Source organism: Psammomys obesus, unplaced genomic scaffold (assembly GCF_907164565.1).
Source record: "Psammomys obesus unplaced genomic scaffold, mPsaObe1.curated_primary_1811, whole genome shotgun sequence".
NCBI lineage: Eukaryota > Metazoa > Chordata > Mammalia > Rodentia > Muridae > Psammomys > Psammomys obesus.
Genome location: NW_026596085.1, coordinates 16,363,024 through 16,372,718, shown reverse-complemented (window position 1 = coordinate 16,372,718; position 9,695 = coordinate 16,363,024). Strand labels below are relative to the sequence as shown.

General features: G+C 53.5%; 1 protein-coding gene across 3 annotated transcripts in view; it reads left to right on the top strand.

Moving 5' to 3' along the window:
- The first annotated feature begins 811 nt into the window (after positions 1 to 811).
- Bik (BCL2 interacting killer) overlaps positions 812 to 9,695 on the top strand; it is an 18,205-nt gene continuing 9,321 nt past the window's right edge. The window contains exon 1 of one of the 3 annotated variants that reach the window (XM_055626828.1): positions 812 to 885. The gene's annotated coding sequence lies outside the window, so the exon portion shown is untranslated. The remainder of the gene's footprint in view (positions 886 to 9,695) is intronic. The other 2 variants (XM_055626826.1, XM_055626827.1) reach the window with 2 other exon arrangements.

Genomic DNA, 9,695 nt, shown 5'->3' with positions numbered 1-9,695 from the left:
CTGGTAGGAGGCACCTGCCCCAGACCCTGCTAACCCCGGAGGAGCTGACCTGCGGTAAACAAGCTTTGTTGTTGACTAGATAGTGGTTACTTTGTAATTCAGTCAAGCCCTCCACCCATTACACACCACCGAGCTCCAGGTCTAGGGAATTGGAGCTTCAACTCCTCCCACTCCGCCTGTAATTCTAGATTTCTCCTTCCACCGATCCCTTTCCGTCACCCAAAGCTTTTGCTGGAGAGGGGAGAAAGGAGAGTGCAGAAGGGGAGGGGGAGGCTGGGAGGTGCAGCGGGAAGCTTGTAGCGAGACGGAGCCCAGGGGAGCCACAGGCTTCAGGGTTGGTGTCTGGGAAGAGCTTTGGACATTCGGGAAGATTTAGAGACACCGAAAGAGCGCGGTGTTTTGAACGTTCGCTTCACGCTCGTTTGTTAATCAAGCCATCGTCCGTTCTGAGCCTCAGTTTCTACGTGGGTAAGTGGTCAGGAAAAAAAAAAAAAGCCCCGAGCCTTTAGGAGTACTTTAGGAGCACTGTGAAGACCAAGCAGGCAGTCCTTGGTAGGGCTTGGATGCCTCACGCAGACCCAGCCAGGGGCGCTCGCAGAAGAACTGGCTGGGACGCCGGGGCAGGCAGGGGAGGGACGTCTGCAAGTTAACGGGCTCTCCCGGCTCTCACCCAGCGGTTCTGCAGCCCCTTAGTGGGGCCTGGGGATCTCCAGACTAGGCGGGAGGGGCGGGGAGGGGAGGGGCGGGCGGGAGCGGTCACCTATCAGGGCCCAGCCCGCCGCTCACCATAACCCGCCTCCAGCCTGCGCCCCCGACTCGCCGCCGCCTTCCCGGTCGAGAGGCGTTCGGGCAGCTCGCCCACAGCTGACCAGCCCAGCCCGGCAGGTAAGCCCCGGGCGGCCCCAGGCCAAGTGGCTGAAAGATAGGGGGACCCGTGTCCAAGTCCCTCGGTGGCCCCCTCGGCGGCTACCACCCCAGAAGGTGCTAGCCGCGTCGGCGGGTCTCGCTGCGCGTCCGTGCAATGAGGTGGCCCTTGCGCCCTGGTCTCAGGTCGTGGTGAGCAAGCGCCCCTCGCTGCCGTGTGCTGGCTGTTGAAACCTTAGCGGGGCGCGGCTCGGGGCTCTGCCCTGTGAGGCTGAGACTAGGGCGCGGCACTGCCATAGTAGGGTGGCCTGGCTCAGCCCGGGCCGCGGGGGGAAGATGGCGTCGGGCACTTGTCCCGGCGAGAACCTGAGACTTGGCATCTGTCCTTCCCTCGGGGATCTGGGATCCATACTGTCCCTGCGGCGCCCGGGTGGTTCACACCTGTCCCCCACAGAATCCGGGTTTCGCGTCTGTCCCCTCTGGGACCTGGGGGCACAGGTCTTCGAGGGGCGGCGGAAGGGCCTTCTTGGGAGGCTCGCACCCAGGCGCAGGGGCCCGGCAGGCTGGATACCGTCTGCCGTGGGGACATGTGGGGTGGGAGGGGACAGGAAGGTAGCCCCCGAGCTTTCCAGCCACTACCGACGAGGGGCTCAGCTTCTGTCACTTTCGCTGTCCCTCTGCCTTGTGGCCTTGCAGATGCCGGTGGGTTTGTAAACTGGGGCTCCGAAGTGCACTGAGCCACCACCCTGAAAGGTGTTGTTGTTTATTGCTCCTGTTGTCACTGCAGTTGGCAACACTGTTACTGTGGCCTGGAGCCAGCTGCAGCTCTCTGGAAGGCTGGTCTCCTTCCTACTTTGGGGCGGGTAAGAGGCGCAGTGAACCTTACTCTAGGCTGGAGAATCACGTAACCTCCGGGGAGCCGGAGACCTCATTGCAGATAGGGAAACTGAGGCTTATGTCCCAGCGGTCACCTAGAGCTGGCTAGGTCAAAGCCCAGCGGTCTTTGTTAGTGGCCACACCAGCCTCTACATGTGGGCCACTTCCTGACCCCGTGGCTGTCTAGAGACCAAGACGACCACCACCACCACCACCACCACCACCACCACCACCACCACCACCACCACCACCACCACCACCGTTCTGCAGCTCAGTTTGTTGAGTTTGTGAAATGCATCCTGGTTTAGCCTGGTGGGGAGGAACCTGACCCCAGAGGCCGCTGAGGTACCCAGCCATGCTGCTACCTTCGTTTGCGCTCTTTTTGCGTTTTGCAGCAGGCCCTCCAGTAGCACTTTCTGTGTGTTTATTGTTGATGTACGAGTATCCATTGAAGGCTGGCTTTGGATTCAGTGACCTGCCTAGGGCAGGCGTGCCCGCTTGACCTCCCAGCCCTACTCCTCCCATTTTCTTCCCTCCGTACTCCCGGATTTGAGGCTTTCTTTTTTGTCTTGAGGTGGTGTCTCATGTAGCCCAGGCTGGCTTCCAGATAGCCAAGGATGGTCTTGAACACCGATTCTCTTATCTTCACCCCCTGGGTCCTAGGATTCCAGGTGCGGTCACTGTGCCCAGTTTATGTGGAGCTGGGGATGGAACTCAAGGCTCTGTGCACACTAGGTTCTTGTTTTTGTCTGTCTTTCCTTCCCTCTTCCTTCCTTCCTTCCTTCCTTCCTTCCTTCCTTCCTTCCTTCTTTCCTTTCTTTCTCTCTCTCTCTCTCTCTCTTTCCTTTTTTCTTAAGGAAGGCCTCACTATGTGGTAGAGGCCTTGCTTTCCCAGTCCTCCTGCCTCTGCCTCCTGAGGGTTGACTTTTAGTTTGCTTTCTGTTGCTAATAAAACACCTCAGGTGGAGTTAACGTTATCAAGAATTGAAATTTATTTTGGCTCGTGATTCCAAGTTCATGAGGGGTTGCGGGGCCGTATTGGGTGATGGCCCTCTTGCTGGCCGACGACACACACTGTGCTTCTGTGTGTGGCACTTCCTGGTCTCCTTGTAAAGGTGCCAGGATGCACACACAACCTTGTCTCATACTAGTTACCTCTTAAAGGCCCTGCCCCTAAACCCCCTTCTAAATACCTCACAACAGGGATTAAATATCAACACTCTAAGCTCTGGAGACCTTCAGGTCATGTCTGTGCCGTTCACCTTCATCGCTTCGAGGTCACAGAGCTGACATTGACCTTGGCTGCTGTTTCTCCATAGTTCCTCCAGAGTTAGGTTTTTAAAGGTTGCCTTTGGTTTTGCTTTTTTATATTTTGGAGAAAGGCCAGGCTTTCTTTGAACTCTCGATTCTCCTGCCTCTGAGATTAATGGGGCCTATGATGCCATGCTTATTCTTTATTTTTCTTAACTCAAATGTGTGCCTTGTGCAGAGGATGCTGGCTTCCAGCCTAAGCTCGAAAATGCAGGGTGTCATTTCCCAACTTGGTGACAAGCTCTTTGAACTTCTCCAAGCTGTCCCCTATTTAGTATTTTAAAGTCTCCTTTTGTTTTGTTTCCAGTCCTGGGGATGGGAGCCTGTGCTTTGTGTGTTTTAAGCGACACCCCGCCATTGAGCGACACCCCAGCCACAGCTGACCCTTTTCTGTAGGGACATTTATTTCTTCAAACACTGGGGGGTTTATGAGAGATTATCAGAGTGACACAGCCCTGTCCCTGCGGGTGTCCGTCTGGCTATCCATCTTTTGATGTCTTTGCTCCGTGGATACCTTCTCTCATGACTCCTCCATGTTGTCATCTCGCCGGTCAGTTGCTCTGTCCTAAGCCCTTGGCTGTCTGAAACCATCTCCTGTGTTTGTTCCTGTCGTGCCATAGGTTCTGTGAGACGGGAACATCCAGTGGTAGGTCCCTGGTGCCTGTCAGAGGCTGGACACTTGAAATGAATCTCTCTCTCTGGACAGAGGGGTTACCTGCATGCTGACTACTGTAAGGTGGCTGACACACAGTAATGAAATTATGACTGGATTCACGGAGAGCAAAGAAACCAGAGAGCGTGGCGTGGAGATGAGGCTCAGCTCAGTTGGGGCTGGATGACACACGCAGATCCCTGGGTTCAACTCGCAGCAGCGCATAAACGAGGGATGGGGGTGAAGATCTGTAAGGCCAGCACTCGGGAGAAAACAGAAATTCAAGGTCGTTCACTCTTGGCGGCATATTGAGTTGGGCGCCAATCTGGGATACAGGAGGCCCTGCTTTGAAAGAAAAGAGAAGCTAGCCATCCAGTCTTATGTTCCCCTCCCATTACCTCTCTCTTAGTGGCAGGGAGGGACATATTGGCCAGTGAAACTTCAGGCTGTCCCCACACAGACAGCATTTCCCCGTCTCCCTGGAAAGCATCCTGTTTTGAGTGAGTCAGTTACGTTCGTGGACATTCGATGGCTCTTGCTTCCCCTGCGGCTGGCCAAGCAGATCCCACGAGAGGGTCACTGTTTTGCTGTCTGCCTAGAACAATTCCGAAGCTAGTTCAAGGAAGCGCTGAAGCATGCCCGGCCTTTGTTGGTAATGGCCACCAGGAAGCCGGCAATGGACCTGGACTAGACATGTGTGGTTGCTTTCTTTCTCCTATCCTTGGTTGGCTGAAGCCAAGCCTTAGAAGAAAAGTGTCAGCAAATACATTCCAGGCCCAAGATTCTTGGCTCCGAGGCAGACAGGAGAGGCCAGGGCACAGGGAAGCACGGAGAGGGCAGCTGATTTACTTAGTGTCAACATTAGGTTGTGACAATACAAAACACCCTCTGGCCACTGCCAAGCAAACCTGTTTTTCTGGAGATGGGAGAAAACTTTGTGCCCAGCTACCCCACCTGAAAGGAGGCTCGCCATGCCAGGAAGGGCAGTGTGGAGGAGAGCCTACCTGGCCGTCTGGTGAAAGGCTGTGTGCTGGAGACGGTGAAACTCAGGGTTCTGAGCAAATGAGGAAACATTCATGAGGAGGGGGCTAGACTGGAGAAGCTCCCCCATATGGGGACCGGGCCAGCTGTTCCAGTACATTGCGACAGTACTGTCCCAGTCTGTTGGGACAGGCAAAGCAGTCCTCAGGTGGAGACAGTGATGCATGGGAAACAGACCCAGCTGGCAGGAGGCCATCGGTGTGGACGTGACATCCCTCCTGTGGGCCATTAACAAGCACATATTCCTCCCTAGGGCACACCTCCAGTGGGGCCCTCCTCCTGTTCTAACAGGTGACCCATGGCCTAGCATGGGTATAGGTCCATTCTAGGGTCCTCCACACAGGGGCGTTGTCCGCCCTGTCCCTATGACCTGCTCGTTTTTGCTGTTTGCAGAGAACTCCCTCTGCTGCCCCATACTGTCATGCCTTCTCCCTGTGAGGACAGACAGGTAAACATTTACTAAGGCCTATAAAGGGCCAAGGGCCCATTTCAGGTCAGCTGACCCAAGGTGCCAGAATGACAGAGTGAGGAGCAGTTGATTTCTGTTCTGGAGAGAGGAGGGCTGAAGGGCAAGGCCTACCCTTGCTGAAGGCTCCATTAAGTGGTCGTGGTAGGAGCCCACCACCATCAGAAGGAAGGGAGAGGATGGCGTCCGCCTCCCAGAGGAGCCCAGTTGGCTCTGCTCCTTCCTCCTCAGGCTTGAACACTCCAGAACATATGAAGAGCTTAGAAGCTGAAGCAGGAGATGGTAGCTGGTCACTCTGTCCTTCTCTAATTTGGGACAGAAAAGCAGAGTTCTCTCTCTCTCTCTCTCTCTCTCTCTCTTTCTGTGTGTGTGTGAGAGAGAGAGAGAGAGATTCCAGACTCAGGCAGGAGAACTGTTCCGTCCTTATACTGGTCAGGTGCTCTACCATGGCGTTGCAGCCCCAGACTGGAGTATTCTCAGAGAGGGTTGACCAGGCAAACACGCCTCAGAGCCCCTCTTCTCTGATGAAGAATTAGGGGTCCAGGAGGTCTGAGGGAATCCATCCAAAGTTACACAGGGCCCAGGGATCCAGAGGGCCAGTCTTAACGGGAATTTCCCTCAGAGAAATACATGTTGAAGATGAACGTTGTTAGGTGTCTTCCTGTGATTTTCAGGAGCCAGAGGTGAGGCCACATTAGAGACTTGGAGAATGGTTTGGTGCTATGGTCTGCATTAGCATGCAATTAAAAGCTTTTTGTCAAACATTTAAGCTGAGGAGCCGGGCAGTGGTGGCAAATGCCTGTAATCCTAGCACCTGGGAGGCAGAAGCAGGTGAATCTCTGAGTTGGAGGCCAGCCTGGTCTACAGCATGAGTTCTAGGATAGCCAAGATTACACAGAGAAAACCTGTCTCAAAAAAATCAAACAAAACAAAACACACATACACACACACACAAAACCCCCTTGGGGCTGAGGATATGGCTCAGTTGGTAGAGTACTTGCCTAGCATCCATGAACCCCTGGGGTCTTTTCCCATTACTGCATAAAATTGGACCTGGTACAGTGTGTCTGGAATCCCAGCACTCAGTAGGCAGAGGCAGGAGGATCAGAAGTTCAAGGTCATCCTGAGTTCAAGGCCAACCTTGAAACACAGGGTACTTTATCTCAAAAAAAAAAAAAAGTTTACATTGGCTGTGTAAGCTCAGGACTTACACAGTCCCTGCCACTCTCTTCTGTAAAGTACCATTGCCCCCTTCAAAGGTGTGCTTTGAGATCTCTCTTCCACGAGATCATTTACAGTTAACTATAGGTGGCTCTGTAGCCTATGGCTTGCTGTATCCAGAGCAGGCCACCCGCTCTAACTAGTTCCGGGGGTCCCATGACTCTTCTGGCCTGCGAGGCCATTGTGTGGGCAAGGAGCACATACATGCAGGCAAAACACAAGAAATAGAATAAATACACCTGACAGCATCTGTGCTCGGGGACAGCGCTGAGGTTGGTAGTGACATGGGCAGCAAGACTGAGGGGCGGGGCCTGCAGGGTTGCTTCCAGACCGCCACTTTCCAAGTTCCTGGACAACACCCACAGACACAAATGTCCCTTTTTATGTCCCTTCCTTTCTCTCTCTCCTCCCTGTCTTCCTTCCTTTTCCCCGCCCCACCCCACCCCTGGGAAGCTGTTTTGGACATCTGCATGTTCCTGGGAAGGGGGTCCTGAGTCCAGCTCGAAAAATAACTTTGAGACAAATGTCTCCCTTCCACACCGGTCTGAGCTATTAACAAGAGTTTTCGTTTCTCTTTGAATTGCTGTTGCCGGCCATAGGCATGGAATCAGACAGCAAGATGACATCCATGGTAAAAATGCCATGTCCTTCCTATGGCCCACCCTGACAGCGCTCCTCCTCCTTTGAGAGAAAAGTGTGTGCCTGTAGGTGTTTCTTTTTCTGGCCTGTGTGTTTATGTGAGTGGGCAGGTGTGAAGGAGAGAAAAGTCAGTGTTGGGGGTCTTCTTCAATCACTCCCCACATTTTTGGGGGGACAGAGTGTCTCACTGAACCTGGAGTTCACCGGTTTGGCTAGACTGGCTGGGTGATGAGCCCCAGGGACCCTCCTGTCCCTACCAAGAATCAAGCCAAGCACCATCATCCCAGGCTTTTGTCTTTTCCTTTGGTTTTTTTTGTTGTGGTTGGTTTGTTGTTTGTCGAGACAGGGTTTCTCTGTGTAGCCCTGGCTGTCCTGGAACTCTCTGGAAACCAGGCTGGTCTCGAATTCAGAGATCCACCTGCTCTGCCTCCCAAGTGCTGGGATTAAAGCTGTGTGCCGCCACTGCCCGACTCATGCCAGGCTTTCGTATGGATGCCAAGATTTGTAATTCATTGCCCCCTCAGTTTCTCCAGGGCTGCTGGGTGCCTGTGGGGTCACATAGCATACATGTTCCCAACTCAGAATGTGCCTGCGTGTAGGCACTCTTTTAAGCTCTATTTTATTTGGGGTTCCTTAAGCCTCTACCCCCCTTCCAGTCCCCCAATCCTAGGTAGGAGAGAAAAAAGGGAAAGGGTACATAGACCTCTTTACTTCTTCCAACTGGTTAGGGTTGTCGGGTTTTTTTGGGGGGACAATACCAATCTCAGTCGTCAAGATATCCAGAAGCCCAGGTAACCAGCAAATCAGCAAATGCAGCAAGCACTCTTCTTCCTTCTAAGCGTTACTGAAACGGTCTCTTCATCCATCAAGCCATTGTGTGTTCTCTCTGTCTCTCTCTGTCTCTTTCATTGTCTGTCTCTGTCTCTCTCTTTCTCTTTCTCTCTCTCTCTCTGGGCCCTCATATTTATACTCTCCCAGAGTCCTCAGAACTCTACTAACTCCAGCTGGCAAAGATCATGCGCCTCTCTGAGCCACACGAGACAATCATCAGCTGTGGCCAAACTAAAAGCAGCTCCATATTCCACACTTGGGGTTAAAACAAAACCTGTTTACAAAATATAACAGTTTTTAAAGAAATTAAAACTTCCACTAGACACGTGCAACTCTGGTAGCTGTCGGTTGAGTCCTCCTGAGAGAGGGAATTTGCCTCTTCAGAGTAGAGCCTGGGGGCTCTGGCCACTCGCTGTCTGTGTTTCTGGCTGCTTCAGAGGCCCAGCTTTTGGAGGCCCGGGTTGGTGACAGAGAGTGGACAATAATGTATGTCTCTGTCTTTCCATCTTCTTAGTAGCCCTGGTCCTGGGCAGGAGACTGTATCAGTTGGGTCCGGAGAGGTTTGGTGACTGGTCTGTGATCAGGAAGCAGGGACAGAGTCAGAACTGGAGCCTGGGTCTGTCTGTCCATAAGTTCAGAGCTTTTCCCAAGTTGGGCATGCTACAGGTGCTTTGTGACATGCCAGCTAAATGGCCCAGGGCCAGCCAAGGTGGTGCCTGGGAATTACAGCAAGGAGTTCTGATGGTCAAGACCAGGAATGGCATCCCCAGCTGCACCCGTCCAGGTGACTTTGTGGCCCTAGGCTGACCCCATCCGCTCTTGGCTTGAACATCTGTGAGGTGGGCAGCAGGGTCCTTACCACATAAGGACCATACCCCATAAGATATAACATGGGCGAGTCTGCTAGTGTCTGCAGGCCCGAACTGGCCAGATCTGCCTTTGCTCTTGGGAGAGAGTGCCCTGTTTCCCAGATGAGCCTCTAGTCACACAGCTGAGGGCACAGTGGGTCACCAGACACAGGCTGGCCTGTGGGAGCTCACTGCATTGTCCACCTAGACTGTGGTGTGGGCAGTGCTTGGATCTGCATCCTGACCTCATTGGGTAAAACAGGGCTCCCAACTGGCAGCAACTTCTACCACGAGTGTGTAGTAAGGTCACTGGGGACTGTAGCCTGGGTGGAGACATGGGTGTGTATGTTCTCCTCTCACTGAAGGACTCCAGTACTCATCTGCAAATTTGTCGGAGAGGAAAAATAATAAAGAGAGAGAGAGATGATGAAAACCAGTGCCGTTTCCTAGAGTCGCGCTGGATCTTCCGGGAATACTCGGCTTTCTCCGCTCAGCAAACACCTGCTCCGTGTCAGGTCCCGTGTTGGAAGTGGGACTCAGAAACTAATAGCTGCCCTGTTTTAGCTCTTTACTCTCCACCAGGTCCGTCAACATGGGTTGTATCACTGGGCCCGCATAATTGTATCTCCATCCTAGAAGTGAAAAGACCAAAAGCTCAGACAGGTTTACTAACCTGCCCAAAGACACCCAGCAGCCTGGGTCCGTGCTCTGAACCACGAGGGAAACAGCAGTGTTCAGTACAGTTGGGTGGGTGTAAAGGGAGGCAGAGAAGGGCTCCTCGAGTCTGGGAACACGATGCCTGGCTTGAGGTCTTCCAGACTCACAGGAATTGCCAGTTTCCAGAGCATGCCCAGATGGTGGACGCTGCCTTTGCAAAGGGCCAGGGACATAGCCTGTCCAAGCTCATGGTTCCCTGGGTTCGGTCAGAGAAGAGGCCAAGGACGGG